The sequence below is a fragment of the Cornus florida genome, unplaced genomic scaffold, assembly GCF_030987335.1.
Source record: "Cornus florida cultivar Cherokee Brave unplaced genomic scaffold, ASM3098733v1 CherokeeBrave_3.0.0_Hap2_Chr09, whole genome shotgun sequence".
NCBI lineage: Eukaryota > Viridiplantae > Streptophyta > Magnoliopsida > Cornales > Cornaceae > Cornus > Cornus florida.
The window spans coordinates 53,907,851-53,923,270 of record NW_026775579.1 but is presented as its reverse complement, the minus strand read 5'-3'; the positions used below and the strand labels follow the sequence as shown (position 1 = coordinate 53,923,270).

General features: G+C 38.4%; 1 pseudogene; it reads right to left on the bottom strand.

Moving 5' to 3' along the window:
* Positions 1-1,523: 1,523 nt before the first annotated feature.
* Positions 1,524-1,622, bottom strand: LOC132275753 (small nucleolar RNA R71; annotated as a pseudogene).
* Positions 1,623-15,420: the final 13,798 nt, after the last annotated feature.

The window sequence follows — 15,420 nt, the reverse complement described above, 5'->3', positions numbered from 1 at the left end:
CTAAACCCTAAGATCTCTTTCTTTCTTACTTACTCTTAATTTCATTATTTTGCTATCACTTAGTTTAATTTAGTTATTTTATAATCAACCAACCAACCAATTATTTGATCACTCGACCTACTAGCCCTAATAACGATTCCTCGACATTGCTCGATCCTCACAAATCCCTTGGGACGATCCCTACTCGCCCTAGCTATATTTGTAGTGAAAGGTAGTAGTGGCTTCTATAAATGTAAAACTCTTGGCCCTCGCCTTATAATCCACGCACTTATTCAAGCTCGACGGTGGTGGTGCGGCGACACATCGCCCCCGCATCAATTTTTGGCGCCGTTGTTGGGGATTGATTGATTAGATTTGGCAACGTTGGAATTGTGGAATTGATTAGGATTAGTACTCTTTTGATCGTGTCTTTACTTTACTTCTATTTTTCTTTTTGGATACTTATTGTGTTGTTCTTACTTGACTAGGTGCATTATTGGAGAGGAAGCAAGAAAAGGAGCCATCAAGCATTCAAGCAAGCAAAGAAAGTAAAAAGCTAAAAATTCTAAAAAAATTGCTAAGCTAAGCTTTAAATTTGGAGTTAAAGTGCTAAAGGACCTTTGTGAGACTTTCTTTACTCAATCCCTTAGTTAAATCGTCGGCCCGCGTGGAGGCTTATTTTTAATTATCTTGCATCGTTGTTGTTAAAGCATGGGAGTATGAATTAAGTGTTTGTAGAAGAAGTCTAATTGCATTGTTGTGAAGGCATAGTGTTTGTCATTCTTTGTATTTGTTGTGTTTTGCATTGTGCATGCATGGACATCATTCATTGAGACCAACTCTTGTCCCTCTTGATTTGCATCTTGAATCTATCGTTAGAAATCCTAGGGGAAGAAAAAGTTCAAATAGAGCCAATCTATCAATGGATGACCATAATGATAATTATGTTGAGGACCTTGGTCACATAGACCAACAAGGTATCCTTCATCCCAATGTGTACAATGAGAACATACAAGTACCATTAGGCATGCCTAGCCCATTCATTCACCAACCACCACAACAACAAGGCCAAGTTCCATATGGAATGCCAAGGCCAATGTATATTCCACAACCTCCCATCAACAATCAAGGAATTCAAAACCAATGTGTTCATGTTGCACCTCAAGTAGCTAATCCACCTCTTGCTTTAAGAGACCATTATGTGCCTAATGAGTATAATGTACCTACATGCATCCAATTGCCTCCATTTAGAGCACATCATTATGAAATTAAGCCACAAATCATTCAAATGCTTCCTAACTATCATGGACTTCCAAGTGAAGAACCTTACAAGCATTTAGATGAGTTTCTTGAAGTTTGTTCCATCGTAAAATATACGGACATGCCGGAAGAGGTTTTAAGACTCAAACTTTTTCCATTCACCTTAAAAGACAAGGCAAAATATTGGTTAACAATCTTAGACCTTTTTCAATCACTTCTTGGGCAGAAATGCAAGAAGAGTTCTTGAAAAAGTCCTATCTGGTTTCTAAGACCAATGCCATAAGAACCTCAATTCGAGAATTTTCACATGGGGATGGAGAAACGTTTCATGAAGCATGGGAATGCTTCAATGAATTGCTTAGGAAGTGTTCACATCATGACATGCCCAAATGACAATTAGTTCAATACTTCTTTAAGAGCTTATCGGATAACTATAAGGGTATGGTAGATGCTTCCATGGGTGGCTCATATATTGATAGGTATGAGGATGACGTATGGCGTCTCTATGAAAGCATGAGTGAAAATTCTTTGCATAGAACACTATCATCCAAGAATGGTAGAAATTCACAAGGTAGGAAGAGTGTTGGCTTACATCAAGTCGACCATTCAAATGAAATAGCCACCGAAATGAAGTCTTCATCTCAAAGGTTTGATCAATTTTTGATAAACCAAAACTCGGCGAACCAAGTATCTTCCTTCCCTAACCATTCTCATCGTGCATCAAATGAAATATGTATGACTTGTTTTAGTGTTCTTCATTCTACTTCTCATTGTCCTCACGGACAAGTGTAAAATGAACCTAATGAACAAGTCAATGCAACTTTTGTGAACCAAGGGAACAATCCTTATGGTACTCACTATAATCCAAGTTGGAGGAATCATCCGAATTTCTCTTGGAAAAACCAAGGAGAGGGCTCAAACCCTTCCCAAGGCGATTTTCAAGGGAAGTACATTCCACCTCCACTTTAAAACCAAGGATCTCAAGGTTATAGACCTTATCAATCACAAGGGAATCAATTTGCTAATTCTTATTTTCCCAACTAATCTTATTCCTAAGGTAATACTAGAAGTCCCGCATTTGAAGAGAAAGTTTTGAATGCTTTGGGCACTTTAGAGGCTAACACTCAATTGCTTCATTCTCACTCTCAATTTATTGCGAAGCTAGAACCCAAGTAGGGCAAATAGCAAGCACTCTCAATGCAAGAGAGAAGGGAAAGATACCTATTAATGCCCCACCTAAGCAACAATGTGTTGTGGAAACCCATTCCTCATCAAAAGGCCACACCATTGAACATGTTAATGCGGTGACTACCTTGCGGAGTGGTAGGATTGTGGACAATCAAGTTGGAATGTCAAATGAAGATAGTGAACCGATGCAACCTCAAGTTGTCACCCGTCCCGTTTCACATCCCATTCCTCCTTCATTGTATGTACATGACCTTGTAAATTGGAAAGTCTTGAAAGATGTGTTTGAAAAAGAAGTTTTGAACAATGATGTTGAAAAGGTTTTGTTGAAAAATGATTTGAAAACTTCTTGTGTTGAAGAGAGTTCAAAAGAAAATTTTGAAAAAGTATTTGAACCAAAAGTTCCATTTCTAGATGCCTTAAAGGGATCCATTTCAAAAGACAAGCAAAAGGCAAAAACCAATGAAATCATAGAAATGTTTAGGCAACTGAAAGTTAATCTTCCACTATTAGATGCAATCAAGCAAATTCCGGCTTATGCCAAATTCTTGAAAGACTTGTGCACCTAAAAGCAGAAGAACAAGAACCAAGCACCAAGAAAAGTGGTTTTGACCAAGCAAGTAAGCTCAATTTTGCAACATAACACTCTTCTAAAGTTTAAGGACCCCGGTTCACCCACTACATTATGCATTATTGGTGATCATATCATTTATCGGGCGCTTCTTGACTTAGGAGCAAGTGCTAACCTTCTTCCATACTCGGTTTATGTCAAATTGGGCCTAGGTGAATTGAAACCGACGTCGGTAGTTTTGCAACTTGCCGACCGATCCATTAAGAAGCCTAGGGGTATAATTGAGGATGTTTTGATAAAGATTGATAAATTCTTCTTCCCGGTTGATTTCATTGTCATAGACACGGAACCGGTTCCCAACCCTAAAAGCCAAATTCCCGTTATCCTTGGCCGTCCTTTCTTGGCAACCGCGAATGCCAACATTAATTGTAGGACGGGGATAATGAAGATCTCATTTGACCACATGAAGGTGAAGTTGAATATCTTTAATCCCATGCCCAATTCATTTGACAAATATGAAGGAGAAGTTAATGTTGTAGATAAATGTCACGATCTTCAATGTCAGGAAATGAGCTTTTGTGTAAGACCAAAACTTTCAAAGGATCATCTTCAACCTCGCATTCTAAAAATCTTGTTTCAAACTCTTGCTTTGAAAGGGCATGGAAGCCCAAAGGTTGTAATTGCATAGACAATGGACCAAAGATTTCTTTTGAGCTTAATCCAATAAGTTCTTCAAAGAACCATTTGTTGGGTAGAGTTCAAAGCATCTATCACCCCAACAAGGAGGGGATGCATTAAAAGAGCCCAATGTCTTGCTAGAGACGTTAAAGACTAGCAAAAGCATTCGTAGGGTGTCAAAACCCTATTCCTCCCCCATTTCTATCTTTTATTTCATTTCTTGCGAAGTCTAGATGCTTGTTTTTGGTTCATATGCATTTCAAGGAACTTTGGTGAGGATTGCATAAGCTTTCCTGTCATTAATGAGCATTCTGCATAGTTCGATCGATCTTAAACTTGAGTTCGATCGATCGAACTCCATTCTGCATCCAACACTTAGAAAAATTTTCGACCTACAGAAACCTGCATCCAAATCACCTCTCTGTCCCATCGTTCGAACTAACTCTTAGATCAGATCAAGAGACCTTCGATCGATCTAACTTTCAAGTTCGATCGATCTCATAATTTAACACTTAGAAAATTTTTGAGCCTGTATCAACCTGCATATTTAAGCTCTCTGTTTGATCGATCGAAACATTCCAAGATCGATCTGAAAGTTCTTCGATCGATCCAACTTCCAAGTTTGATCGATCTCATGTTCCAACACTTAGCCAATTTTCTGAGCCAAAAACCTGCATATTTTTGCTCTCTGTCTGATCGATCGAACTCTTGTTTCGATCGATCTCAGTTCTTCATTTCACTATTTTGACTTTTCAAATTTTCAAAAATCCAAAAATATTTTCACTTTTATTTTATTTTCATTTTATTTTATTTTATTTTTCAAAAAGTTTTCAAAAATTCAAAAATATTCTATTTTAATTAATTTTTAATTATTAGTGTTTATTCAATAATTTTATTAAAATTAAATTAAAAAAAACCAAAAATATTTTACTTTATTTTCCAATTTTTAATTTTAATTCCAATTTTTAATTTTAATTTTGCGATTTTCAAAAATTTCAAATATCCAAAAATACTTTAAAGAGAGTTCATCAAAGTTCGATCGATCATAGTTGAGTTTGATCGAACTCTATCGGGAATGTTTTTAAAAATAGAATCGAGGGTTCTCAAGATCGATCATTTAGATCGATCTCACCCTCTCTCAAACCCTGACCCCCCCTCTTGTCGCCGTCACTGTGCATCATCACCTCTCCCACCTCCGGTAAACCTCCGGCGAAGTCAGTGAACTTCGACCGTCTCTTCATCTTTCCAAATCTCGGATTTCATCTTCCTCTTTTCATCTCATCTCTTCCCATCCATTTGAGGTAAGATCCGTGACCTTATGCTTGATTTTCGGCTTAGATTTCATGTATCCATGCTTATTAAATGATCAAATCCACCATTTTTGAGCTTCGAAGCACTGTATTTCCATATATATATTTGTGTGTTGCTTCGTGTATATATTTTGCATATTTTCGGATTTTGATCTCATATTAGGAGTTTGGGCCTCGTTCAGTGATGGGTATTGTTGATTTGATGTGTTGTTGGGCCCACGAACACGTTCGTGTGGGCCCCATGCTTCCAAAGTCACAGATCTGTGACCTTTGAGTTTTCAACATTGCACAGTTCGATCGATCGAACTTGTATCTCCGATTGATCTTGGTAGATCGATCGAACTCATGTCTCCGATCGATCAAAGTTGTAAGATCGATCTCACTTACTTTCGATCGATCCAACTTTTGTGATCGATCTCACTTCTTTTTATTATCAATCGAACTTCACAAATCTCACACACACACTTCATTCATCATATCTTATGTTCATGCTATCATATCTATGCCCAATGCCTGTGATATTCCATATTGGATGCATTTCATACTTACATTGTTTAGCATGTTTCACATTCTACCACATGCATAGATTCATGTCATATTTGTTTTGTCTAGTTTACTTGACATACATGTTTCTATTTCGTGCTTAAAAATTTCTTATTATGGCACTAACTCCCATTGCAAGTTTTTCTTTTTCTTTTTGCAGGCTATGGTTAAAAGGAAGACCATTGCCAACAGGTAACATGGGCCCACCCGACATATTAAGCCATGGATAGAGGAGCCAGCAGAGCCCTCTTATGCACAGCGGGAGCCAGCACAGGTTATCCCACCTCAGTCACCATCCCATGAGGCCGAGGATGACCACATATCATCCACCTCTGCGGCTTATCCTGCATTCACTCCATCACTATCTCCACCGTAGACTGGAGCTGAGCATTCACATATACCCGCTCAGCCAGCTCATCTGGAGCGTGATAGGCCCACGCCTCGATATGATCACATGACGCTCGACCATGAGTCAGAGTTCGACACGGCCTTCTTCTCTAGATCTGTGTTGACTCGATCCGCCTACCATGATATCATTCAGAGGGGCCTGGCCGCTATTCTTGCCCCGTCACAGAGCCGGTCTACCCGCGGCTGGTACGGTTGTTCTACCAGAACCTCCGACCATCCCCGCGTACCACAGCCGAGATGGTCACTTCTGTTGATGGCCATCCGATCACCATCACAGTGGACTCTTTAGCCCGCTCTTGCCGCTATCCACACAGATGTCTTCCAGAGCTTCAGGACACATATTCGAGGCTATTCAAGCCTTTCTATGCTGACATGGCAGTTTTTGTCACAGGTCACCATGCCAGTGGCGAAACCTTCGCCACTCAGACATTCCTTCCCGACGACCTTTGGTTTACCGATTCTGTTCTCTATCAGAACATATACATAGCCGGGCACAATATTCAGAGGAGGGGCGATTATCTGACAGCCCTTTACTCCTTTTACACCGGGCACTGGGTGTCCATTCCCGCGCTCATCTGGAGTGTGATGAGGAAGCTGTATGACGAGTACATCAGCAAGGAGACGCCCTAACAGGCTAAGTCTCTTCCCTTCAGCCACCTCATCACCCAGATTCTCATAGATCAGCGCTACCCCATCCATCCTCGGGAGCACCCTGAGAGAGGTTCCTGTCACTTCCTCAGGAAGGACTAGAACAAGAGCTACCGCTCTATTATTACCTGGCTGCAGGACCACGCGGTAGTGGCTGTAGCGGAGTTAGAGCTAGAGGAGGCACAGGCACAGGCCCAGGCAGAGGTACCAGCACCAGCAGAAGCAGCAGCAGCACATCCCGCAGCGGACGACGCACCAGTTGATCTAGCTACCGAGTATTTAGATATAGACTTAGAGCGCCCTACAGACGATGTAGAGTAGGACTCTCCAGCCAGGTCACCCATTCATGAGTAGGAGCAGACTCAGGAGCTTTCTTCTGATTCAGCTATGCCTGAGGCTCCAGATATGACCCCCGGCTTTGGAGAACGTCTGCAGACGCATGAGGATGCTGTTGTTGCCATTCGAGCTGATCTCACAGCCCACAGAGCTGATTTTGCTGCCTTCTTCACGGATGTCGCGATCATGTTCAGAGATCTATCCAGAGACATCCTCGGAGCCAGACCTGCCCGTCCTACCTCATCCTCTTGAGCTCCCAGTCCCTTCTATCTCATTATCCCTTTCTCCTTTTGATATTTTACTATTGTTACTGTACATTATTATTTTTACAGCCGGTCTGTCAGCTTTGATATTTTTGTTGTACCTATACTTTATCTATTTTATATATCTATTTTTGTTATGGATGTCATATATTATATTATCATATTTGTATGTTTGACTCCATCAGGTGCATCACAGTGATTTCAGTGAGAGAGTGCTACCTAATTTTCAGGACCACCCTTATACCTCTCTCATTTCTTTATCTGTTTATCCCATTTACACTTGCATGTCCACTGTACACTGATTATCCCATTTTGTTATCTGATGAGTTTATCTAAGTGCCAATTTTCAGGACAACAGTTCATCCCAAGTTTGGGGGGGCCATGCCACCCACTTCGGGTACTTCAGTCCCAATCATTCTTGCTTAGTTGCACTGGTATACTCTTCCCTTTGTTCTCTTTGCACATTGAGGACATTGTGCCATTTAAGTTTGGGGGGAATAGTGTTTTACAGTGTTAGTTTTAAATTCAAAATTTTGAACATGACTTGTGTATTTGAGGGATATTTCTATGATTGGTCCATATCTAGCTATGATTTTGATCTTTTGAGGACTATATTGCTTAAAATTTAAAAATTGCTTGACTTGAGAGTCCAATACTCCTTATATGCCTTGGGGATGCCATTTAGGGGTAAATTTTTCGAAAGATTGATATCTTGCTTGCACTTATGGTCCACATCATCTTCATTTTGTGATTATTTTGAGATTCACTCTAGGATTCTACACTAGCACAGGCGCACACTTGCATTCATTTGTGGGGTACATGCTTTGTTGATTATTGAATTGGTTATATCCCAATTGGACTAGTAGTGCATTGAAAGCTTTCATTCTTGATAAAGGTGGATAACAACCCCTTTTCACTAAGTAGCCGGAATTCTAGCCTCATTAAGCATTGAACTTCTCATGCCGAAAGGTGGAGGGCCTGAACTCTAGGTTAATAATTGAATATGAAAAAAAAAAAAAAAAAATCAATAAAAAGTTAGGACTTCTCCCAAAAGGTGAGAAGTGGGAAATGATTAGATGATTGTTGTCTTGATTTGTAGCCTAGTTGATTTGAGCTTATAAGTCCGTAGGGGTGTTTGAACCCCTAATGCCCTAAAGCCGTTTGGTTTGAGAGTCATTGACCTAACGCTCGACCTCATGAATCGCTAGAAAGCTTAATAGATCAACATATTGCACCATGCTTCCATCTTTGATCCTATAAAAAAGAAAAATTTTAAAAATGAATCGAGTGAAAAGAATAAGCGCACCTAGATGAATAAAGCTTTAATAAAAGGTCCACTTTTTGTCTTGATGATCGGTACTAGATTTGTGTGCTAGTTTGAGGGTAAGGATGTGATTAATTCTTTACTTGGCTAAGATAGCAACACATTTGATGCCAGTCCACTCAAAGAGGATTCTAGAGCTGTTTTGATTTGCATGATCATTTTCTTGATGTGTGGAGGACCATATTTGTTTGCTTGATGTTAAGATTTTGGGAGATTGCTTGGAAATGTTTGAAAAATTGCATACTTGAGGTAGTTTTCTCCCGATGCTTGTTTGTAATATTGGTGCCTCTTTTGAAAGAATGAGCTTAATGTTTGTGAGTACCATTTTTGAAAACCCTCAAGAGACTTCACTCGTCCACTAGGGGTAACCTAGGGGCTTAAAAGGCTTGTTGCATATGCTAAGTGCAATCGTGTTCCCTACGAAAGTGGCGTTATCTATTTATTGTTTTCTAGATTCATACTTGTATAGTTATTTATTTCATTCCTTTACTTTCTAGTTTATTGCTAGGGACTAGCAATATTTAAGTTTGGGGGTGTGATGAGCGCTGAAAAGTGCGTATTTAAACCCCTTCAGCCTAAGCATTCTAGTACCTTTATCTATTTTACTTTACCGTTTTAGATTGATTTCGTATTATTTCCATTTTCAGGCACTTATTCCGAAAATAAGCTAATTCAGCCAAATAAGAGCTTAATTGAAGCAATTCTGGGATTAAACAGAGAAAGGAGCAAAGTGGAGAAAGAAGAAAGCAAATGAAGCCAAATGTGGGAAGCAGCAAAGTTCGATCTATCTAAGTTCAAGGTTTGATCGATCAAACAATGATCGATCTCAGCACTTCAAGATAGATCCAAGCCTTGGCCCAAAAGCATAAAGTCCAAAAGTTCGATCGATCCAACATCACCCTTCGATCGATCGAACACTTTTGTCCTTATTCAAATGATTGATCCTATCCACAGCTGTACCACCCACTAACCACTTTTGTCCTTTTCCCATAAATATCTCTCCAAAATATCTCGGATTTGTCTTTTCCCAAAAAGCTCAACCAGTTGGATTAATCTAGCCTAAGTTCGATAGATCTCAGCCAGTTCCATCGATCCAAGTCTAAGGTTCGATCGATCAAACTTCCTCCAGTGCGAAAAAGTTAAAATTCCAGCTTGTGCAATCTGTCCTCTATCCAATCATTAGTGAATATTCTTTGTACGACCCCAACTCATTTTATGTGCCACTTAACCTACCTATAAAAGGAATATGATGCACTTTTTGAGCATATAGACTATTCTAGGGTTTAATCTCTTGGAGAGGAAGTTTAGAGGAGGAGGAAGCTAGAGACACCATTAGAGACTCTTCATCAACTAAGGAGCAAACCTCTTCCATGGAGTTAGCCTTTGAGGGTTAGAGCAACATCACCATGAGTGGCTAGACATCCTCTTGGGGATAGAGTTAGCCCCAACCATGCTTTCTATATCTAAATCTTGTGTATTATTGAGGGATTAGTGTTGTAGTTGATGTTTTGACACTTTGATATATATAGATCTTGTTTATTCAATGATTTATGTGGTTTAATGCTTCCAATTGATCATTTCATTCTATCCATATGTCTATGTATGGTAGAATAGATGTTCATATACTTGTCTCTAGATTTAATGTTATTGATGCATGTCTATATGTATTTATGCTATAGATTTGGAGATTGTCAAAACATAGTGTTTAAAGGAATGCTCTTGTGATTATCTTGATGGTTCATACTTATTCCTTGATGGATTGTGTCTCTCCCCTAGTTTATTTTCATGCTAATAGTATAGATGTAGTGTAGTTGTAGTGTAATGTTAAATGGGAGGACAATCTATGCTTGTTGTTTGATGATCCAAGCTTTTGAATGCAAGTATCATATGTTTCTATCCTTGTGTTGTATTTTGATTGTGAGCTTAATGAAAGGATTAATGACTTTTTTTGATCTATTGTGCCTTTCACATGTTGTTTAGACAATATATGCTTTATTGCTTAGATATATTGTGCCTTTCACATGATGTTTAGACAGTACATGCTTAACTAGTCATCCTTACTTGTTGAATCAACCAAACACACACACACCAATATTGCAACACAACATTTGCCCTCATTAATCACTTGCCATTGGTATAAAAATGCATTGCTTGGTGGTGATCTCTAAACCCCAAGATCTCTTTCTCTCTTACTTACTCAATTGCATTCTTTTGCTATCACTTAGTTTAATTTAGTTGTTCTCTAATCAACCAACCAACTAATTGTTTGATTACTCGACCTACTAGCCTTAATAACGATTCCACGACATTGCTCGATCCTCACAAATCCCTTGGGATGATTCCTACTCGCCTTAGCTATATTTATAGTGAAAGGTAGTAGTGGCTTCTATAAATGTAAAACTCTTGGCCCTCGCCTTATAATCCACGCACTCATTCAAGCTTGATGTGGCGGGGCGCGGCACCTAAGATCTGCATCATTTACCTTCATATTTCCAAAAGAAATATCAATCACCCCGGTTCAGTAATTAATTGAAGCATTAGCTGTAGCTAAGAAAGTCCGACCAAGGATTATAGGAATATGTTTTATTGGATTATGGACTGGTTCAGTATCTAGAACCACAAAGTCTACCGGAAAGTAGAAATTGTCCACCTTGATAAGTACATCTTCAATAATACCATGAGGTCGCTTTACAGATCTATCTGCAAGTTCTCCTTAGCCAAGTTGCAAGTATGCTGAGTAAGGAATCAGATTTACACTTGATCCTAAGTCAAGGAAGGCCTTTTCTATCTCATTGTCTCCAATGACACATGAGATTGTCGGGGCACCCAAATCCTTAAACTTTGGAGGTGTATTATGCTGAATGATAGCACTCGCTTGCTCAGTTAACCTCACCTTCTTTGGAATATTGCTCTTAGAAATGCGTTTTTGAGTACACAAATCTATAAGAAATTTTGCATAAGGTGGAATTTGCTTAATGGCATCAAGGAGAGGAATGTTGATCTTTACTTGCTTAAAGACTTCAAACATATCCTGAATTTTATCGCCCTTTTTCCCAAAATGTGTGGACTCTATGAGACGTTGAGGAAAAGGAGCCTTAGGCTCATAAGATGTCTCAACATTTTGGATTGTCGGATTTGGAATTTCTGGACTATCTTTCAGATTTTTGGATAAAGAAGTTGAATCCTTGGGGGCAAGAATTTTAGCTTTTTCATCAACCTTATTGTCTACAACTCTTCCACTCCGAAGTGTGGTGATTGCTTGAACTTGCTCAATATTTGATCCAATCGGAGGAGTGATCTCACCAATCATATACTGCCCTTTCGGGTTCACCACTAGTTGAGCTGGAAGTTTTCTTGTATCCTTCTTCTGAAGCTGATTTATTGAATTATCCATTTGTCCCAGTTGGGTTTTAATATTGGCTATTGATTGAGAGTGAGTATTAACCAATTGCATAGTTGATTACAAACCATTAAGAATAGCCATTATACTTATTAAAAATTACTAACTCATCCAATTGAGACTGTTGCGAAGGTACATGATTCTGATTTGAAAAATTTGCATTATAGGAAAGAGGACGATAGCTTGAAGAAGCTTGAAATGGCTGGTTCATGGACTGAGAATTAGATTGATTTGATTGCCCATAACCTTGGAATGATGAATTTTGTGGGGCTTGTTGCCTCCATGAGAAATTTGGATGATCTCTCTAACCCGGATTGCATGTATTGGAATAAGGATTATTTCCAGGGCGAAAGAACATGGCATTTACCTGTTCTGGCATACCTTCAGAAAATTGCTCCGGTGTGGGGCAATCTTCTATATTATTAAAAGTACTCGTGCAATGTGCACACATAACACTTGATGAAGAATTTTGAGAAGATGAGAGATGTGGTGCCATAAGCTAAAAAACTTTATGAGCTATGGCATCCACTTGAGAAGATTTTTCCCTAAGAGTCCGTGGTTGACACGGATTTGAGGGTTTAACCACATTAGATGTAGAAGCTCTACGAGAACCATGTTGCATAGAATTTTCGCTTATGTTCTCAAGTAGAGTCCATGCATCATCTAGATTTTTGGACATCAATTAATTGCCTATGTGGTTTTTTCAAACCATCATAAAAGGCTTGCACCAATTGCCACTTTGGAATTTGGTGGTGTAAACACTTCCTCAGAAAATCTTGAAGTATCTCCCACGTCTCATAAAATATTTTCCCATCAATTTGGGAGAAACTAAGAATGGAATGACACATTTGATTGGTTTTACTCATAGGATAATACTTTTAAAGAAATTTTTGTTGCAATTGGACCCATGAAGTGATGGAATTAGCAACAAGAGAGTTCAACCAATATTTTGCTCTATCTTTCAAAGAGAATGGGAAGAAAAGCATATGAATTGCATCTTGGGGAAAATCCCTCATCTTGATGGTGGAACAGATTTCCAAAAACTCATCAAGATGTTTATTAGGATCCTTATTATCAAACCCATGATCTGTTGGAAACATTTGATTTGTGGTAGATTTGATCACATAATGATGAGCCTCAATATTAGGCATGACAATGCATGATGGAGATATGTATGTAGAGGGTACAAAATGGTCCCTAAGAGTCATTAGTGCTAAATTTTCATTTTCAGCATTAGGATTTCCGAGATTATCATGTTCATTACCCATTTTATCTATTTCCATTTCAAGTTCTCTTAAAATTTCAGGATCCCTAAGGTTCCTTCTTTGTTGCCTAAGAGTTCTTTCAACTAAAACGATATCAATTGGTTCCTCAAGATGTGGTAAAGACAATGATCTACGACCTACCATCAACCATCAAACACAACAATCACAACAACCCTTCACCAATACATCCACATACATTGATCCCTTTCTCCTCAATTCAACAATAATTAAACAAATTAAATTGGCCATGATAAGGACCTATGCTCTGAATAAAATAATAAATTTGTAATAGCCTCGATAAGGGCCCAACAAAATATAACTAGGAACTTCAAAAACTTACCCAAAGTCCTTAAGACTTCAAATTTTGCAATTAAACCTTCTGGAAAGTCTTTAGTCCCTACCAACACCAAAACATCAAAAACATGAAAAGATATATACATTCAAATAATGAAACAATTTTTAAATTCTGATTACAAAACCGTTTGCAATCCTCGGCAACGGTGCCAAAAAGTTGATGTGCACAAATGTGTACCACTTAAAAAATATCACTTATAACAATAGCACATTCATCATTGCAGATTAATGCTAGAGTAGGGGGTTATCGAACCATAAGGATTGCTAGTTTATGGCAATTAGAATTATAAAACTACTTCCTCTATTTGATAAAAGAAATGATAAATCGATTGGTTTGTCACTTAACCTACGAATTTAACTTTCAGAAAATAGTAATTAATGTAAAAAGGATGGATCGAACTTATAAAGAAAAAGCTAGGGAATTGACTTCACCTGAACCTCATAAACATGTAGAACTTGCACTCAACTTGGGGATTGACACTTATATATATATAATGATGAGTAGAAGCATAAAACTGCCACAACATTGTCAAGAAAATCATACATTCAGGACTAAGCATAACCCATCTTTGGTTAGCATGGTTCATCCACCTAGACTAGATTGTTGTATGCACCATATTCCCTAGGCATGGCCTATCAAGGTCCTTTAATAATATGTTACAGCACATGAAATCAATTAAATATCATAGACTATCTTCAGTTGGTATGGACCATCTACCCAACTACATTAATCTAAGGGTGTAGTATGGTCCATCTTTCTTAGGTATAACCTATATAAATGCTTAACTTCATGCCAATATAACCATTCTATAAATTCTTTCCCATTCTCACTACAGGAAATCAAGTGTAATACTTGTTTTAATCTGATTTCTAAGACAAGATAACAAATCAACACAAATTTATATTCATATGATAAACACGTGCATCAATTTAATGTAAAGAACATCAAGTCAATATAAATACTTCTAATTTATGAAACTAATATATACAGTAAGAATCCCCAAATTGAAATACAAATCAAACCATGTTTACTTGGTCTAGGTTACATCAACTCCCTAGAAAAAGGATTTAGCCTCTCATGAATATGGCTACACCCTCCAGGATTGAAGAAGAGAATAGAATTTCCTCTCTTACCATCTTTGCAAGCCTCCTCCAAGAACCCTAAAAATCCTTCTCTTTCTTTCTATCTATTTTTTTAAAACCAAAAATGAGATATCTTCCTTTAGCCTTTTTCCCCTCTTTATCCTCCCGTAAGTTCAAAATACCGAATCTCCCATTTAAAATTAAAAAATATATCTTAAGATAGGCAAAATCGGACTTAAAGAAAATGGGAGCCCGTGGTCTCGTGTCCGGACGCTAGAACTGGTGTCTGAACGCGAGGCCCTGAAGGTTTTGGCGTCCGGATGCCAAAATGGGCATCCGAACGCGAGCTTGGGAAATGGCGTCTGGACGCCAGTTCTTGCGTCTGGGCGCTAGGCATCCTACTCTGACACCAACTTCTCTCTTCAGCTACGGTTATATCCATCGCCTCTTTATGTCATTTCTCTTTGATGATTACTTGAAATGTAGGCTTGATATGACTTGTACTTCGAAACCCTTTAAAACTTTATTCTTATTCCTTTTTAGCAATAAGACCTGTAAAAACATAAAAACATAAATATTTAGTTAATCTATATAAACAGATCAAATAATGGGCTTAACTAATGCAATTAAGGGCGCTTAAATATGAAATATTTAACGCTTATCAAAGAGTAGCAGCCTTCCAAGTCTAGAACTAGATCGTTGCGTAGAATTTCTCCACGAACTTGTTCAAAATCACCATCCAATCCAGCAAGAAAGATGTGAACCCTTAGTCGCTCAATAGACTTCCGATATGTTTCAATGTCATCTGGATCT